The 20,276-nt window shown below is 37.3% G+C and overlaps 1 protein-coding gene across 1 annotated transcript in view; it reads left to right on the forward strand.

Moving 5' to 3' along the window:
• Positions 1–20,276, forward strand: part of BEND5 (BEN domain containing 5) — an 800,567-nt gene that overhangs the window by 103,210 nt on the left and 677,081 nt on the right. The window lies entirely within an intron of this gene.

Consider the following 20,276-nt stretch of genomic DNA (forward strand, 5'->3'; position numbering starts at 1 on the left):
CTCTTAAATTTTAAAGCTTTTTTTTTCTCGAAGACATGTTCATATATTACTGCTAATATGGTTAATATTGTGGGAAACCACATTATAAGGCAAATCATACTCCACTTGCTCCTTTCTATTTTTCTTTCTTAAAAAATTCTAGTAATTTATATGATAAAGTAAACAAGGAAAGTTAATTTGTGTTGATCTTGTTTATCATTTAAAATGCATCTATGACAGAAATGTTCTAATACATCCTAGAAGCATCTAAGTAGAAAGAATAAGTACAGTGATGGACATTTAGGTTCCATTACAGTTGGAAACACTATGAGAAAGAAGTGCTTTGGGCTCATGTGATAAGGTTTCATTTTTATATTTTGACTTTCTCACATTTACTGATAGCTTATTTCATTTTGTGGTGATAAAGTTAGAGAATGCTCATATAGATCCCCAAATTATTTAGCAATATGGATTCATGGTAATGCAAGGCTATTATAGTAGTCTGCACAAAATAACATTCTAAAAGTGAAAAATAAAATGTGAAGACATTAACTTGATTCAACAATTGTTTTCACTTAAATATCTCCCTCCCCCACCCCCCTTTTTTTTTGCCCTAGTCTGATTATACTTTACTATCCAGCAATCTCTGTTTTGTTTTTTTTTGTTTGTTTTTTACTGGCAGTCAAAAGGAAATTGTTTATATAATAACAATAGCAATACCAACAACCACCAAAATAAAGCAAAATTAGTGTAATTTATTGAGTAGCACCTCAAGGATTGTCTTAAGGGCACTTTATAACATGCTATATAATTTAATTCTCACATAAAGTTCTAAAATACATCTTATTTGTTATATGAGGGAACAAGTTCAGAGGCTTGTCACTTGTCCTAGGTTACCTGTTTAGAGTTAGAATCAGACCTGAAAAAGGGGCTAGAGTATATGATTACAAAGCACTTATTTTTTTATGATGTTACAATGGGTTTTAATATTAACCATAGTTACAGATAATTTTTTAATGTATATGAAATTGAAGCAATCATTTAAGGTTATCTGAAGCCAAATAGTGGTTTTTAGATCATCTGCATTTGTGCTCCATGACTCTTATTTTTATCATTCATAAAATGGTGGTTGTACTAAAATAATACCTACATCACAGGTTGATAAAAAGATTGCATAAGGTAGTGTGTGCAAAAGAACTTGACAAACTCTAAAGCAATGTAGAAAATGCAAAGCAGTGCTGCTGTTATTATGTCCTGCAATATGCACTGGATTATACACAAAGATTATTACATCTTCCCCTCAGAAAAAGGGAAGGGAGTGTGAAAAATTCTCTATAACAAAGAAGTTATATGTAAGAGGTGAATGTAAAGGTTTTAATCTTCTCTCTCATTATGAAAACACATCTCTCCTAAGCCTTCTTTGGAGATCTCCTTTGGGTAATAGTCAAGTCCTGGGAGTAAATTCATGGAAGGAGACCACATAGTAGAACATGATACTCTATGACCCTTTCTGAAGCAGTCTGCTTTTCCATCTTTACAATGTCAGCTGTTTTAAGTTTCTGCTACATAAAAAAGGACATTTTCATAAGCAGGATAGGCGGTACAGTAGCAAGAACTGCATACAAAACTGCTAAGAAGCACTAAGTAAAGCAACTTGCTGAGGCAGAAAGATCTGAAGATCTTCCACCCTCTCAGCTGTGGTGTGATAGATAGCTCCTGCTTACCTTAAGGAGACTGTTCAGCTGTCTCAACTGCCCTGAGTTTTCTTCTGCAGAGGGAACTTGCAGTTGGTGCTGTCTTTTCAGAACATGTTTATTGCAGTTGTGTTTATTTCATTGTTTAAGTTTCTATCACCTTGGCAACAGTGTTCTATTATAAGAATAACACCTGAATCTTAACAAAAGCTACATTGAAGTGAGTTATCTAATGAGTAAAGCTTCATTCTGTTGTTTTGCTAAAAGTATAGTGTGTTGGGGTTTTAAATAAATGACTATATCTTCATGTGTGCTTCTGTGAGACCTTGGGAAGATTAGGCTCAACAGGGTGGTTATTTGAATGGCAATAGCCTCATTGATGTTACTGGAGAGATATTGACTGGCCTTTCTTATGCTACTTTTCCTCATGGTCTCAGTTCTGCAATTATGCAAAACTGACATGTTTTCATGCATATATGTACTTCCATATCTTTGTTCATATTAAACCTGCTGCCTGAAATGCCTTTACATCCTTTTCAGGTTGCCTTTATTGTTTCAAAGCTCAATTCAAATGCTATTGATGAAAACTTTTTTCTTTCTTTTTCAAATATGTTTTTATTTATTTTAGAGAGAGAGGAATAGAGAGATAGAAACATCAATGAGGCCACTTCCTGCGTGCTTCCTACTGGGTATTGAGCTTACAACCTGGACATTTGCCCTGGCAGGGAATCGAACCAGTGACCTCTTGGTTCATGGGTTGATGCTCAACCACTGAGCAATACCAGCTGGACTGGTGAAAACTTCCTTGATCTCCTCAAATTTCTGGAACCTCTAAGCCAATTCCTCTGTTTTAGCATTTACCATGTTGTTTTATTCGTCTGCTCTTCTATTCTGCTACTGTGAAGGCAGAGGCTCTCTTATTCATCTTTGTATCTACAGTACCTATCCCAGTGCCTGGCATTTAGTAAGTTTGCAGTAATGTCTGTTTTATAAATGAGTAAATAGAACTTCCTGGAGCAAATCAGGCTTCCTGGATTTAGATCCAAGCTCTACCACTTGAGCTCTATGGCCTTTGGCAAATCCATAAATTCTCTGTGTTTCTCATTTCTAAAATAAAATAATACGATAACTTCCTTATTAGATTGTTGTGAGGATTTAATATATGTCAAGTATATAGAATAGGGCCACTCATACAACTAATGTTTGCTATCATTTTCTTTCTCTATTGAATTTATTTTGGTGACATTGTTTAATAAAACTATATAGATTTCAGGTATACAGTTCTACAATACATCATCTGTATATTATATTGCTGTTTTACCACCCCAAGTCAAGTCTCCTTCCATCACCACTTACCCCCCTTTGTCTTCTTCTACCTACCCTCCCTACCCTCTGGCAATCATAGCAATCATCATACTATTTTCTGTGTCCATGAATCTATTTATTTATTTATTTATTTATTTATTTATTTATTTATTTATTTATTTATTTATGCTTTCCTTAATCCCTTAATGCTTCTCACGCAGTCCCTAACACCATACCCTCTGATAGCTGTTAGTCTGTTCTCGGTATCCAGTAGTCTGCCTCCACTTTGTTACTTTATTTTGTTCATTAGATTCCACATATAAATGAAATCATATGGCACTTTTCTTTCTCTGATTGGTTTATTTCACTTAGCACAATACTCTCCAGATCCATCCATGCTGTCACAAAAAGTAAGATTTCCTTCTTTTTTTATGTCTGAGTCGTAGTCCATTGTGTAAATGTGCCACACCATTTTGTCCACTCACCTATGTATAGACACTTGGGCTGCATCCAAATCTTACTATTGTAATTAATACTGCAATGAACATAGGGGTGCATATATTCTTTCAAAGTAGTGTTTTGATTTTTTTTGGATATATTCCTAGAAGTGGAATTGCTGGATTATAAGACAATTCCATTTTTAATTTTTTTTGTGGTAACTCCATACTACAGTGGCTGCACCAGTTTGCATTTCTACTAAAAGTGCACAAGGGTTCCTTTTCTCCACATCCTCACCAGCACTTGTTTTTTGTTGACTTATTGTTGATAGCCATTTGGACAGGATTGAGGTGGTATCTCATTAAGGTTTTAATTTACATTTCTCTGATGATTAGTGAAGTTCAGCATTATTTTATTGGCCATTTGTATGTCCTCTTTTGGAGAAGTGTCTATTCAGGTCCTTTGTCCATTTCTTAATTAGGTTGTTTTTTGTGTGTTTTTTTGGTGTTAAGTTTTATAAGTTCCTTATAAATTTTGGATATTAAGCCATTATCAGATGTATCATTGGCAAAAATGTTCTCTCATTCAACGGGTTGTCTTTTTATTTTGTTGATGGTTTCCCTTGCTTTGCAAAAATTTTTAGTTTTATGCTTATTTTTGTTTGTTTCCCTTGCCCGAGGCATTAGATCAGAAAAAACATTGCTGTGAGAAATGTCCGAGATTTTACTGCTTGTGTTTTTTTTTTAGATGTTTTTATGGTTTTGAGTGTAACATTTAAATATTTGATGTGTTTTGAGTTTATTTACACTAATAAAAGAGAAATATGTAAATTGACCATCACTTCATGACGCCCACCAGCCAATCAGGAGTGAGTATGCAAATCAGTGGGACAAAGATGGTGGCGGCCACGGAGCCAGCCAGAGTGGGCAGGAGGCTTGGGTCACCCTTGGCGATGGAGGAAGCCAAGCTTCCCGCCCATCTGGGCCAACCGCTGAAGAAGGGGCCTGTGGGTGGTGACCATGGAACGGGCCTGAGCGCGCCGAAGGCTTGGGTCGCCAGGGGCAACCCACTGGGGGGCGTGGCCAGCCTGAAAACAGCCCTCAGCCCATTACCAGGCTGGCCATGCTCCCCAGCAGGGACCCTCACTCCATAGGGGCGTGGCTGGCCTGCAAACTGCCTCAGCCCCTCGCCTGTCCCTCGAGGGGTCCCAGATTGGAGAGGGTGCAGGCTGGGCTGAGGGATCCCCCCACACCCCCCGTGCATGAATTTCGTGCACTGGGCCACTAGTTCTTGTAATAAGTTTACTCTTGGAATAGGAAGGGGTCTAGTTTCATTTTTTTTTTTCCCCATATCTGTCCAAGTTTCTCAACACCTTTTATTAAATAGACTATCCTTAGCCCATTGTATGTTTTTGCCTCTTTTGTTAAATATTGACTATAAAGGCATAGATTTATTTGGGCTCTCTATTCTGTTCCATCGATCTATATGCCTTTTTATGCTAGTACCATGCTATTTTGATTACTATGAACTTATAGTATAGTTTGATATCAGATAACATGATTCCTCCCACTTTGTTCTTCTTTCTCAAAATTGCTGGGGCTACTTGGGGTCTTTTGTGGTTCCATATAAATTTTTGGAATCTAGTCTGTGAAATATGTTATTGGTATCTTGATAGGAGTTGTGTTGAATTTATAGATTGCTTGGGGGAGTATGGACATTTTAATGATGTTAATTTTTCCTTTCCATAAACATGGTGTGTGCTGCCACTTATTTGTATATTCTTCAATTTCTTACTTAATTGTCTTATAATTTTCTGAGTACATTCTTAGCTAAATTTATTTCTAGGTATTTTATTTTTTTAAGCAGTTGTAAATGGGATTGTTTTCTTAGTTTCCCTTTATGATAGTTCATTATTGGTATACTAGTGGCCTGGCGCATGAAATTCATGCACGGGGTGGGGGTGTCCCTCAGCCCGGCCTGCACCCTCTCCAATCTGGGACCCCTCGGGGGATGTCTGACTGCCGGTTTAGGCCTGATCCCTGTGGGGGAGATCAGGCCGTCAGGCAGTTGGACATCCTTCTCGCAATCTGGGACTACTGGCTCCTAACCACTCACCTGCCTGCCTGCCTGATCGCCCCTAACTGCTCTGCCTGCTGACCTGATTGCCCCCCTCCTGGTATAATTGCCCCTAACTCTCTCCCCACCCCAGCCGGCCTGCTCACCCCCAACTGCCCCCCCCCTCACTGGCCTGATCACTCTCAACTGCCCCCCCGCCGGCCTGCTCGCCCCCAACTGCCCCCCCCCACCGGCCTGATCACCCCCAACTGCCGCCCCAGCCTAATCACCCCCAACTTCCCTCCCCACCTGGCCTGATTGCCCCTAACCACCTCTGCCTCGGTCCCGCCACCATGGCTTTGTCTGGAAGGCTGTTCGGAAGGTCTCCTGGTCTAATTAGCATATTATCCTTTTATTAGTATAGATAAAAATGCAACTGATTTCTAGATATTTATTTTGTATCTTACTGCTTTACTGAATTTGTTTTCCAAACTACTGTTCTACTCCTTTTCCAAATGTATGTATTTTTCCCATTCTGGTAATTGGGTGTCAGTAGGAAGGCATTAGCATGACTGCCTGTTCATGACTCAATTTATGCTACTGGCTTTATATCTGGTATTTTTTTTGGTTTCTATTTTTTATTCTGATGGCTTGCCACTTGGCCAGATCTCTTCACAAGGTGGAGGTTTCATTCTGAATCTCAGCTGAAGAGATGGACACAGCTTCATAGGACAAACTTCTCTGATGCAGCCTATATAACTGATTTGTTTTGGGATCCCTACTGTGACAAATAGGCTATTTTTTTGTTGACTAAAATTCTCCTAGACCTTACTTGACCTTGGACTCCAGAATTTGGCTCTGAGGCTGGACTTCAAGTGGCATTCACTTTGTCCTTAACTGCCTTCTCTGTCCTGCCCAGCACAGGGCCTGGCATGTAGTAGTATTTTCTTGGTGTGTATTTGTTGAGTGAATTAGGAAATAAATGAAAATTAGATTAAGTATATATTATTATTTTTATTTTAGATATAATAGACAATTACATATAATTAATCATTACAGAAAGATTATGACATGAAAAGTGAACTTACCTCATATTTCTCTTTCTTAGAGAGAACCTCTTTCAACAGTTTGGAGAATATTCTTTAACCTTTTGCCTATATATTATTTTTTTTAGGTGTTATTTTTTAAAACAACATTGGGACTAATTTGGTGTCAGAATAACTCAGTTAAAAGAGTAACTAAGGAAAAAGGGGTAGACTACAAGAAAATGAGCTGTTGGAACATTGGGATCATAGATACTGTTCAGGTACTCCAGAGTCCATATTCTGTTTTTTGAAGTTTTGGTTCAAGAACCAATTTAAATTAAAACTAACAATGTGTGAAAGTGCCTATCGTATCTTATCATTATCAGTGTTATCTCATTATTAGAAGAACTCCTGGATAGAAAGTGTAGGCAGGATGCCTGTGTAGCAATTTCTCCAATGAAGACATACATATAGCCAATAGACATATGAAAAGCTGCTCAATGTCACTAACCTTCAGAAAAATTCAACAAATTGAGAGATAAAAATCACATAATCATATCAATTGATGTAGAAAAAGCATTTGACAAAATCCAATACCCTTTTTTCATAAAACTCTCAGCAAAGTGGGAACAGAGGGATCATACCTCAACATAATAAAAGCCTTATATGACAAACCTATAGCCAGCATCATAACCAATGGGAAAAAAATAAACTCATTTCCCCTAAGAACAGGAACAAGACAGGGATGCCCACTTTCACCTCTCTTGTTCGACATAGTACTGGAAGTGCTAGCCATAGTGATCAAACAAGAAGAAGAAATAAAAGGCATCCAAATTGGAAAAGAAGTAAAACTGTCCTTATTTGCAGATTACATGATATTATACATAGAAAACCCGAAAGATTCCATCAAAAAACTACTATACTTAATAAATTAATTTGGAATGTGGTAGGATATAAAATTAACACCCAGAAATCTATGGATACTTTTATACACCAATAATGAACTCACAGAAAGAGAAACTAAAAATAATAATAATAATAATAATAAAATACCATTTAACATTGCACCAAAAAAATTAAGATACCTAGGAATAAACTTAGTAAGGAGGTAAAAGACCTGTACTCGGAAAACTATAGGACATTGAAAAAAGAGATAGAGGAAGACATAAACAAGTGGAAGACTATACCATGATCATGGATTGATAGAATCAACATCATTAAAAGGTCCATACTACCCAAAGCAATCTATAGATTCAGTGCAATCCCCATGAAAATACCAATGGCATACTTCACAGACCTAGAACAAACTCAAAAAATTCATCTGGAATAAAAAAGACCCCAAATAACCCCAGCAATCCGGAGAAAGAATAATAAAGTTGGAGGGATCACAATGCCAGATATCAAGCTATATTACAAAGACACTGTTCTCAAACCTGCCTGGTACTGGCACAAGAACAGACATATAGGCCAGTGAAACAGAACAGAGAACTCAGAAATCTACCCAAGCCATTATGCTCAATTAATATTTGACAAAGGAGACAAGAGCATACAATGGAGTCAAGACAGTCTCTTCAATAAATGGCATTGGGAAAAGTGGACAGATACATGCAAAAAAATGAAACTAGACCACCAACTTACACCATACAAAAAAATGAACTCAAAATGGATAAAGGAGTTAAACATAAGACAGGAAACCATAAAAATCTTAGAAGAAGCCATAGGCAGCAAAATATAAGACATGTTGTAGCAATATCTCTACAAGTACAGCTCCTAGGGCAATGGAAACTAAGGAGAAAATAAACAAATGGGACTACATCAAAATAAAAAGCTTCTGCACAGCAGAAGAAACCATCAACAAAAAAAGAGAGCCCACTGCATGGGAGAACATATTTGCCAATATTATATCTGATAAGGGCTTAATCTCCAAATTTTATAAGGAACTCATACAACTTAACAAAATGAAGATAAACAATCCAATAAAAACATGGGCAAATGACCTAAATAGACCCCTTTGGAAAGAGGACATTCAGAAAGCCAAGATACATATGAAAACATGCTCAAAGTCACTAATCATCTGAGAGATGCAAATCAAAACAACAATGAGGTATCATCTTATACCTGTCAGAATGGCTATCATCAACAAATCAACTAACAAGTGCTGGCGAGGATGTGGAGAAAAAGGAACTCTCATGCATTGCTGGTGGGAATGAAGACTGGTGCAGCCACTGTGGAAGACAGTATGGAGTTCACTCAAAAAATTAAAAATGGAACTCCCATTTGACCCAGTAATTCCACTTCTAGGAATATATCCCAAGAAACCAGAAACACCAATCAGAAAGGATATATGCACCCCTATGTTCATAGCAGTACAATTTACAATAGCTAAGATTTGGAAACAGCCTAGGTGCCCGTCAGCAGATGAGTGGGTTAAAAACCTCTGGTACATCTACACAATGGAATACTATGCTGCTGTAAAAAAAGAAGGAACTCTTACCATTTGCAATAGCATGAATGGACCTGGAGAGCATTATGCTAAGCAAAATAAGCCAGTCAGAGAAAGACAAATATCACATGATCTCACTCATTTGTGGAATATAATGAACAACATAAACTGATGAACTGAAATAGATCCAGAGACATAGAAGCATTGAACAGACCATCCAACCTCAGAGGGAGGGGGGAAAGTTCAACCAAAGGACTTACATGCATGCATATAAACATAACCCATGGACACAGACATTAGGGAGGTGAGGGCATGTGCTGGGGGTGGGTGGTGGGAATGACTTGGGAGAGGTCAATGGGGGAAAAAGGAGACATGTAATACTTTAAACAATAAAGAATAAAAACAAACAAACAAACATAAAAACAAAACCTACAGTGAGATATCACCTCACACCTGTCAGAATGTCTATTTCCAATCAGTCAACAAACAACAAGTGTTGGTGAGAATCTCGAGAAAAGGGAACCCTCATGCACTGTTTGTGGGATTGCAAATTGGTGCAGCCACTATGAAAACAGTATGGATATTTCCCCAAAAATTAAAACTAGAACTACAATATGACCCAGCAATCCTACTTCTGGTCAACGAAAACCAAAACACTCATTCTAAAACAATTGTGCAGCCCTATGTTCATTTCAATATTATTTACAATGGCCAAGGTATGGAAGCAACCTAAATGTCCATTGAAAGACGATTGGATAAAAAAGAAGTGTTACCTATATACAATGAAATTTGCCCTGCCAGGTGGTTCAGTTAGTTGGAGCATTGTCTGGTGCACCAAAAGGTTGCTGGTTTGATTCCCAGTTGTGGTGTGTTGGGAGGCAACCGATTGACATTTCTCACATCGATGTTTCTCTCTCTTTCTCTCAAATCAATAAAACATATCCTCAGGAGAGGATATGAATTTTTACCATGTGTGACAACATGGATGGATCTAGAGGTTATTATGTTAAGTGAAATAAGTCAAACAGAGAGAGACAAATACCATATGATTTCACACATATGAGCAAAATAAAAAGCAAAATAAATGAACAAACAAAACCAAAACTTATAGAGACCAAACTGATGCTTGCCGGGTGGGAGGAAGGATAGGGACTGGGTGAGAAAGTACAAATAGGCTATTATTAAATAGTCATGTGGATGTAAAGAATAGCATAGGAAATATAGTCAATAATATTATATGTATGGATGTCAGTCAGGTATATACTAACATTATTATGGCAGTCTCTTGCTAAGCTATGTAAATGTCTAACCATTGTGCTATATACCTGAAATAAATATAATATTGAATATCAACTGTAATTTTAAAAAATATAAAAAGAAAAAAAAACACTATAATGAAAGAATGGATGAATAAATAAATCAATATAATGAATAAAAAAATATGCTTTATACATATAGATATAGAAGTATGATGACAATACACTGAGGCACTTTGGGTTGTTAAAAGAACATAGAGTATAGAGTTATACTTGCATGAATTTTGCCTCTTTGAGTTTGCACTTTAGTGTGGGGAGAAGACAGTGCACAAGTAAATAAAGTGCTATGGAGAAAAAATAATGGATGAGGATTAGGGGGTACAGTTATGGAAGGGTCACAATTTTTAAATAGAGTATTTATAAAGCATACCACTGAGAAGATGATATTTGAGCAAAAATCTGAAGGAGTTGAAGTAGTTACATGGACATCTAGAGAATGGGCATATGAATCAGAAGCACAAGTGCAAACCCTTTTGTGAGGCAAGACTAACATTTTTTAGGCAAGTAAAGATGTCATTAAGACTGAAAAAGAGTGAGTGAAGCGAAGATTAATGGGAAATGAGTTAAGAGAGATAATGGGATCAAGATCACATTAGGTCTTCTGGGCCAATATAAGGACTTACAATGGGTGAGATGGGAAAAATATTAGAGGTTCGTGATCACTGGATTGGTACAATTTAGATTGTACCAATTATCCTCTATGTAGAGAACAGACTTTATGGGAGGAAATGCAGAAGCAGAGAAAACAGTTAAGAGGTCATCAACATAATCCTGATGAGATTATGGTCATTTTAACCAGGGTAGTCCCAATAGCAGTAATGAGCACAAATAGATTCTAAGAATATTTGGAACCATAACCAATAGATTCGCTGATAGATTGGATTTGGGATGTGAAATAATGAGGAGTTGAGGATGTCTTCAAACTTCTTGATTTGAACATCTGATAAAATGAAGTTGATATTAATAAGATGGAAAAGACTCTGGAAAGAACAAGTTGAAGAGGAAAGATCAGGAGCCTGTTTTTGGACATGTTTAGTTTGAGATGAGATACTTATTAGATATCCAAGTAGAGATGTTGACTATTCAGTTGGATAAATGAGTCCAGTTCGAGGAAAGGTCTGAGCTCTGTTATAAATTTGAGAGCCATCAATGTACACAGAGGGTATTTAAAGCCATATGACTGAGGATATTACCACAGGAATGAGTGTGATTTGAAAAGGGAAAAAGTTCAAGGACTGAACCTGGAGAAGAAGATATTTAGAAATCAATGAGATGAAGAGAATCCTACAAAAGATTCTTGAGAAGGAACAGCCAGCCAGTGAAGTTAGAGGAAAACCAAATCAATATGCTATGATCAAACCAAATAAAGACAAGGTTTGAAGGTGAACAGAGTGATCTACTGTGCCCAATGCTACTATTAAGGCGTGTAAATTTAGGAATGAGAATTGATGATAAGATTTAGCAATGTAGAAGATATCAAGTATCTTGAGAAAAGTAGTTTCAGTGAAATGATGGGGTCAAAACCTGACAAGTGCAAGAGACTTGGTGTGAAGAAAGAGCAGGACCAAAGGTAGTGAAATAGGATATCAAGGGTTATGTAAACCAGTATTAAGGGTTTACTTTTGGAGAGATAACAGGCTATTTAAATGATTGGGAATCTGCTGAAGTCAATACATTGAGTGTCCAACTGAACAGTGGGAGCTTTTCTTTTCATGCTAATGAAGATCCAGTAAAGATTTGAGATCAGGAAAATGTTGTGATAAAAACTTCTGCATTTCTTAATATCCACCTAAGACTTTGCACATAGGCAGCACTGAAAAGGATTGGTTGATTAAAATTGTTTTGGTCTAAAGTATTTATTTATTTATTTTTGGTCTAAATAATTTAAATAATTTACAAAAGGATCTTAGATTGTCCCAAAGAGAAGCCAGATGATATAAGGGCCCTTTCCTTTCAAATTGTGCTTATCCTCTGTGTTCATTCTGCTACGTATGGCTTTATTCTTTCCCTTTCTCAGTGTATTTGCTTTGATGCTTTATGAAATTCAACATAAATCCCAATACTAGAATATTATTTGGCAGATTTCTCTAACGTCATCAAACTGTCAGGGCATATCTGGCAGCTGTCTCTTCTCTTCCTATCTCCTTTATAATCCTTTAAAATCAGATACTGCTCCATCCAATAATTCAGAGCATTTTATGGGTTTATAAATTCAGACCATTGCCAACATTTTGGAATATATGAATCTATGGATTGGAGAGATTTTTTCCCAGATGTCACAGCATATAGACAAATTCCGTAACCTTATCATCAGTTGTCAGGAGATTTTTACTGCCTCTTTTGCCTTCTCCTTTGAGAGAGAGAAGTCTAGCCAAACTTTGTTATAGGCTTATTGTGAGAATAAGATTTTTATGGAAGCAGGATAATGTAGTGGAAAGAGCAATGGATTAGGAGATATGAGACCCAGATTCTACCTCCAAATATGCCACTGTACTACTGATGTATTGGCTGACTTCTCCTCAGGCACTTAACTTTTCTAGGTTTTAATTTTCTTATATAAAAAACAAGATTAAATAATGTATTACATTCATTTATTCAGCAAATATTCTCTGAGTGCTCATTCTGTGTGAGGCCCTATTAGGAGAGCTAATATAAATAAGATATACTTCCTGCCCTTAAGGCACTTGTATAATAGAGGTGAAGACAGAAAAACAAACAAACACAAATCAGTTATATAAAAGAGATGCAAAAATGGGAGTGTAGTGTAGCAGCACAGGTGAAGGACAACGAAAGGATTGGTGTGATCAGGAGATACTTCCAAAAGGAAATAACTAGGCTTAATCTGAATCATTAAAAACAATTTGGACTAGCCTGGCCAGCGTGGCTCAGTGGTTGAGCATCGACCTATGAACCATGGTTTGATTCCTGGTCAGGGCACAGTGTGGGGCCTTTATCAGAAAGCCCATAAATGTTCCTCTCTCTTGATCTCTCTTCCTCTCTGAAATCAATAAAAATATATATTTAAAAAAAATAAAAAAACAAACCCTTCCCCCCAAAAAAAACCCAAAAACAACAAACAACACAATTTGGACTACAAATCTATATACCGTTGATGGAAGTGTAAATTGGCACTTGTGGAAAAATACTAGAAAAGTACTACCAGAGCTAACATACTTACACCTTTTGCTCTAAGAGATAATGTCAGTTTTTCAGTACCAGAAATGTTTACATTATCCAAAAAGGCATATGAAATATCCCATGTGGTACAATTTGTAATAATTAAGCTTTGCGGATTATTCAAATGATTATAGATAGTAGAATTGATAAATTAGGTTATAGTAATACCTATATTTTGAAATACCATATAGCATTGAGAATGAGTGAACTATAACTACATGCAACAACATGGAAGAATCTCACAAAAATAATGTCAAGAGAAAGGATATAGACAAAAGAGTACACACTGTATGATTCCATTCATGTAAACTTAAAAGCAGATAAAACTAACCTATAGTATAAAAGTCAGAATGCTCATTACCATTGGAATGTGGGTAGTGCTTGGAAAGGGGCATTTTTTTAAAAAATATATCTTTATTGATTTCAGAGAGGAAGGGAGTGGGAAAGAGAGATAGAAACATCAATGATGAGAGAGAATCATTGATTGGTTGCCTCCTGCACGTCCCCTAATGGGGATCAACCCCACAACCCAGGCACATGCCCTTGACTGGAATCGAACCTGGGACCCTTCAGTCCGCAGGCTGACGCTCTATCCACTGAGCCAAACCAGCCAGGGTGGAAAGGGGCATTTTGAGGGTGTTTTTTTTTTTGTTTTGTTTTCTTGTTCAGAGGGCTAAATATATAAGTGTTCTAAAAAATTACCAAGATATGCATTTGTAATTTGTAACTTCTCTATATGTAATATTTACAAAGGTTATTTAACAAAATGAGCACAAATGAAGGGAAGCAGCCTTAAAGAACATGGCAATATTTTCCATTTATCACCTATTGTGATTCTAACATTCATTTTCCACTTATTCAATAAAAAACGTTCAATGCCTACCTACTATGTGATGTGAATTTCTTCAACTCATAAACATCATGAAAATAACAATAGAAATTAACTTTAGTTCTTTTCCTACACAATTAAGTATTTTACTAATGGAGACAATGTGCATTCTTCTTTATTTCTCTAGTTGTAGTACTTCCATTCAGCCAGCCTGAGAAAGGACAGACCATTCCGACAGTTCTGGATGATAGTTACTCTGTATTTTAGTTGTAATTTTGATGTGGTTGTGGGAGGCAGTAAGCAGTAAAGCTTTCGAAGCTTTACCTATGCCACCATCTTGGTTCTGTGTTTTGGTTCTTAAATACAGTATCCTTTGTTTTATATCTACTGAGTTAATATAATTTTAAGTTATTTATAAGCCATATCGCTACCCTTTTTTCTTCTCCAATTTCCTTTTTTTTTGTTGAGTTGGCGATTATTTTTATTCTTATCTAATCTCTCTTCATTATTTTATAGTTGTTATCCCTTCTTATTGACTACTTTCCTCCAGAAAACATGACGACAAAAATTTTAAAAGACCATAAATAATAAACACAGTATGCAAACCAGCACATTTATGCTTAGTTTCTTTCAGAATTGCTCTCTGGACCTGATACAGACTTTTGGTGTAGGAAATAATCCTTGTTTCTCCTTGAGTCTTGTGCATGGCTCTTATCCCTGAATGTGGAGCTCTGGTTACATATGGACCTATTTCAGATTAAGAATGTAGGAACCCTTCATGAGAAACAAAGCAGTATAGTAGATACAAAAATAGCATTAGTACTACGTAGGCCTGGGCTCAGATCCTGGGTCTGCCACTTTATAGCTGTGTGGCCTTGGGCAAGTTGCAGTTAAACTTGTCTTTAAAATTCAGATTCCTTATTTGTAAAATGGTGAGGGTTGTAGAGGTGTGTATATACTTAGAATTACCTACCTTGCAGAGTTCTTGTGATAATTAAATGTGAGAATTTACATAAATAACATATTACATTATAGATTTTCAATAAATAGTAGTTTTGATTATCATTATTACCATTATTTTTTATTAGAACACACACAAAAAAATCCAAGTTTTTGAATTCTTGTTCAGGCCACTAGCTGCATTTAGTGATGAATAGGATACTCACTAGTTTTGGAGTTCAGCCAGGCCATTGACAGATGTCAAAAGGCACAGCATCTTAGAGGTGCCTAGTGTGAAAAATCTCCCTTGTTTTTGTTGGGCTCCCTTTATGATCCATAATGCCTTCTGCTTAGGTGGTGCCATTGACTGGGTATTTTAAGGCAATTTGTAGGATTAAGCCTATCAGGGTACCACAGCAGGTTGAGGCCTAGATGGGTCTACTAACAATGCAACCTTTTCCCCATGGAGTTTGAGACTTACCTAACAACCTCTTCAAGGCCTTCCTCTCCCCTCCATTACAAAGAATACTAAATACTTATAAAAAGGCTTGTTTTGGATGAAGAATTTCTGTTGCCAGTGAATTTCTAATTAATTTCTTTTATGTAATTAAAACAAAAAATTCAGAATAGGATCAGAAAATATGTAGTGAGAAGAATTTTTTTTAATATTCTGTACTTAAGAATATGAGCAGTATATTAATTAAAATGGATAATGCTCTCCCAAACTCCATATCTATATTCATGTTGATTCCTCCCATTTTCTTTCGCTAACTAGTGAACTCGAACTCCTACTCCTCTTTTAAGAACTAGCCCCTGTATTCCTTTTGAAGCTTTCTCATTAGACTGTGATCCCCTTGAGGTGGGGATACTTTTCTCATCTTTGTATCTGCTTCACTGCCTAACATGAGCTGGCATATAAAAGGCATTTGACAAATGAGTAAGTCTAGCCTAGATATTTTCAAAATAATTTTGAGGGCAGGTAGTCTCTTTCTTCCCTGTAATTCAACCACAGTGACTACTGGTTCCCATAAGGACTATTCTAAAGATTGCTGGTTAAATTGGTCTTTTGTTCAAAATGCTAGTACAGCAATAAGAGATCATGCTAAATTTTCAAAGTGCCAAGGAGTTTAGAAAAGAGAAATGTCAGCTGGTCTGCAAAAGTCAAATTAAGTGATATCTTAATGTAAATAGACATGACACAGTTTTTGGCACTTTTGTAACCTTAGAGATAAGTGAGACCCAGCTAATCTTAGCTTTAAGGGGATCATAGTTTTGCTGTAGACCATCGATTTTCAACTTTTTAAATCTCATGGCATATATAAACTAATTACTAAAATTCTGTGGCACCACAACAAATATATATTTTGCCAATCTAACAAAGAAAAGGTATAATTTTCACATATTCACACCGGGTGGATATTGTGTTGGCTGTTGTCATTTTTTAATTTGACAATCTAAGGGAAAAGAGGTCAGTTCCTCTTACTAAATAGTCAGGTACTGCATGTTTTAAAAATTCTTGCAGCATGTTTCTTGAAAGTTGCTGCTATAGACTAATGACACACTAAAAGGTAGAGTGTATTTAACTCAGAGTATAATTAAGGGCTGAAAATAATATAGTAGACTTATAGGAGGGAAAGTGATTATCAAAGCCAGAAAAGACTATAAAATGCCTTGGAGAAGTGGTAAATCTCCAACAAAGTTTTAAAGAAAGACTCATAGACACAGACAACATCATGGTGATTGCCAGAGGGAAGGGGTTGAGGTGGGGAAAGATAGAAGAGAGTATGGGAAGATAAATGGTGATGGGAGGATACTTGACTTGGGGTAGTAAGCAAACAAAACAATGTACATATGATGTATTATATAATTACTAGAGGCCCAGTTACACGAAATCATGTGTGGTTAGTGTCCCTAGGCCTAGCCTGGACTGCGTTGCTGGCCTCTGCCGCCCTGCAACGCTATGTGAAGCTCCCTGCCCCGGGATGCTCTGTGATACTCGCAGCCCCTCGACTGCTCTGCAAGGCTCCCCCCTGCCCTGCCAGTGTTCTACAAGGCTCCCCCCGCCCGCCACTGCTCCACGAGGCTCCCCCCTGCCCCTTGACTGCTCCACGAGGCTTGCTGCCACCCCGCAAAGCTCGCCGCTGGACACTCCGTGAAACTCCCCCGCCCCACCACTGCTCTGCAAAGCTCACCTCATCCTGTGACTGCTCCGAGAAACTCCCTGCCTCCTGGTGACTGCTCTGCGAAGCACCTCCCGCCCCGCAACTGCTCTGTGAAACTCTCGGGCCCTGACTGCTCCACATAACTTGCTGCCACCCCACCAAGCACCCCACCATCCCCGCTGCCCCTCAACAGTCCCCAGTCCAGCCCGCTGCCACCCCCACTCATGGCAACCATTGTCTGGGGGAAGGGGGAGGACCAAGAAGTGCTCCATGCACTTCATGGTGACTGGTCATTCGGTCATGACAGTACCTGGCTCTTTATATATTAGGATATATCCAAAACCTGTACAATTTTATTAACCAATTTCATCCCAATATATTCCATAAAAAGTAAAATTATAAAAATAAAGGATATTCAGATGGTGCTTGTAAATGTACAGGGCTCATTTTGGGGACAATGTGACCTAATTAGCTGGAAAAAATAGAGAAAAGATTTTTTTATTATTATCTTAAGTTTTACATATGTCTCCTTTTTCCCTAATTGACACCCCCCCCCCCCCACTCCCTGCAACCATTCCCAGCCCAGGCAAGCCGCAACCGCCCCAGTGTCTGTGTCCATTGGTTATGCTAATATGCATGCATAGAGTCCTTTGGTTGCTCTCTAACCCCTCCTCTCATCCCCCTCCCCCAAACCTCCTCTGCCATTTGTCTCTGGATCTATTTTTGGTCATCAAATTATATTGATCATTATATCCCACATATGAGTGAGATCAAGTGATATTTATCTTTCTCCAACTAGCTTATTTTGCTTAGCATAATGCTCTCCAGTTCCATCCATGCTGTTGCAAATGGTAAAAGTTCCTTCTTTTTTATAGCGGCATAGTATTCCTTTGTGTAGATGTACCATTGTTTTTTAATCCACACATCTGCTGATGGGCACTTAAGTTGTTTCCAAATCTTAGCTATTGTAAATTGTACTGCTATGAATATAGGGATGCATATGTCCTTTCTGATTGGTGTTTCTGGTTTCTTGGGATATATTCCTAGAAGTGGAATTACTGGATCAAATGGGAGTTCCATTTTTAATTTTTTGAGGAAACTCCATACTGTCTTCCACAGTGGCTGCACCAGTCTTCATTCCCACCAGCAATGCTTGAGGGTTCCTTTTTCTACACATCCTTGCCAGCACTTGTTGTTTGTTGATTTGTTGATGATAGCCATTCTGACAGGTATAAGATGGTGCCTCATTGTTGTTTTGATTTGCATCTCTCAGATGATTAATGACTTTGAGCATGTTTTCATATGTCTCTTGGCGTCCTGTATGTCCTCTTTTGAAAGGGGTCTATTTAGATCATTTGCCCATTTTTTGATTGGATTATTTATCTTCATTTTGTTAAGTTGTATGAGTTCCCTATAAAATTTGGAGATTAAGCCCTTATCAGATATAATATTGGCAAATATGTTCTCCCATGCAGTGGGCTCTCTTGTTTTGTTGATGATTTCTTTTGCTGTGCAGACGCTTTCTATTTTGATGTAATCCTGTTTGTTTATTTTCTCCTTAGTCTCCATTGCCCTCGGAACTGTCCTTGCAAAGATATTGCTATGACAAATGTCTGCTATTTTGCTGCCTATGGAGTCTTGTAGGATTTTTATGGTTTCCCATCTTATATTTATGTCCTTTAGCCATTTTGAGTTTGTTTTTGTGTATGGTGTAAGTTGGTGGTCTAGTTTCATTTTTTTTGCGTGTATCTGACCAAATTTCCCAGCGTCATTTATTGAAGAGACTGTCTCGACTCTGTTGTATGCTTTTGCCTCCTTTGTCAAATATTAATTGAGCATAATGGCTTGGATAGATTTCTGAGTTCTCTGTTCTGTTCCATTGATCTATATGTCTGTTATTGTGTCAGTACCAGGCAGTTTTGAGAACCATGGCTTGGTAATATAGCTTGATATCTGGTATTGTGATCCCTCCAACTTTGTTTTTCTTTCTTGGATTGCTATGGCTATTTGGGGCCTTTTTAAAATTATTATTATTTATTCCAGATGAATTTCTGGAGAGTTTGTTCTAGATCTTTGAAATATGCCATTGGTATTTTAATGGGGAGAGCATTGAATCTATAGATTGCTTTGGGTAGTATGGACTTTTTAATGATGTTGATTCTACCAATCCATGAACATGGTATGTTCTTCCATTTGTTTACGTCTTCATCTATCTCTTTTTTCAATGTTTGTAGTTTTCCAAGTACAGGTCTTTTATGTCCTTGGTTAAGTTTATTCGTAGGTATCTTAATTTTTTTGAAGCAATGGTAAATGAGATTTTTTTTTTTTTTAGTTTCTTTTTCTGTGAGTTCATTATTGGTGTATAAAAAGGCCATAGATTTCTGGGTGTTAATTTTATATCCTGCTACATTGCTGAATTCATTTATTAAGTATAATAGTTTTTTGATGGAATCTTTCGGGTTTTCTATGTATAGTATCATGTCATCTGCGAATAAGGACAGTTTTACTTCTTTTCCAATTTGGATGCCTTTTTTTCCTTCTTCTTGTCTGATCCCTATGGCTGGCACTTCCAGTACTATATTGAACAGGAGTGGTGAATGTGGACATTCCTGTCTTGTTCCCGTTCTTATTTGGGAAATGAGTTTATTTTTTGCCTATTGAGTATGATGTTGGCTGTAGGTTTGTCATATAAGGCTTTTATTATATTGAGATATGATCCCTCTGTTCCCTCTTTGCTGAGAGTTTTTATCAAGAAAGGGTGTTGTTCCACTCATCTGCTGATGGGCACTTAGGCTGTTTCCAAATCTTAGCTATGGTGAATTGTGCTGCTATGAACATAGGGGTGCATATATCCATTCTAATTGGTGTTTCTAGCTTCTTGGGATATATTCCTAGAAGTGGGATCACTGGGTCA

This window comes from Eptesicus fuscus, chromosome 9 (genome assembly GCF_027574615.1).
Source record: "Eptesicus fuscus isolate TK198812 chromosome 9, DD_ASM_mEF_20220401, whole genome shotgun sequence".
Lineage (NCBI taxonomy): Eukaryota > Metazoa > Chordata > Mammalia > Chiroptera > Vespertilionidae > Eptesicus > Eptesicus fuscus.